Genomic DNA, 720 nt, shown 5'->3' on the forward strand with positions numbered 1-720 from the left:
CAAGGTTGCGAAATAGGGCTAGAATTTGCCATTTCACTCTGCGTAAAAAGTGCAGTAGTATCGGGTCGGCACGAGGTCTAGCGGTCGGGCTTCGGTGTCAGAGAACATTACCCAGGTCGTCCACCAATTGGAGCGTTACCGACAGGCAGAGCGATGTGACAACAAACCAGGGACAGGAAAATACGTAAAATTCGGTAAGAAGACCAAAATTAGTAGTCCGTAGATTCTAGTGTAGATGAGGGGAGGAGCAGTAGGAATAGGTGGTAGGGTAGAATCTGATAGCATAGACGTTGTCGGTTGGAGGGGTACGTGGTACCCCAAAACGCCAAACAAAGAAAGGATAAATTACTGTGTTGGGTCGCCCACACACACGTTGGGCGTGGTGCGAAAGGCCGCATTATGGCATTGGCACATCAAAAACTTCCTTATCCCTCGATAGCTGAGGTGTCTGTTTGCAACTAAACCTCAGATCAAAGGGCAGACGCCACTACATTGGACGGCCTGGGTACCGATCCCAGTACTTCTCGCATGCTACGCGAGCGTTGTACCATTTGCATTAGACGCCCCAGGAGTACGTCTCCTTCGGGGAGGCCCTGCGTCTTCTCTCAAGAGTCCTTATCCAGGACCATGCATATGCACCATCGAGGATCGAACCGTCGACCTCTCGGCTACAAGTCATCTAGTTTTACCTTTAGGCTAAATAGTCTGAGACTATTGCTA

Source organism: Gregarina niphandrodes (genome assembly GCF_000223845.1).
Source record: "Gregarina niphandrodes unplaced genomic scaffold scaffold00129, whole genome shotgun sequence".
Classification (NCBI taxonomy): Eukaryota; Apicomplexa; class Conoidasida; order Eugregarinorida; family Gregarinidae; genus Gregarina; species Gregarina niphandrodes.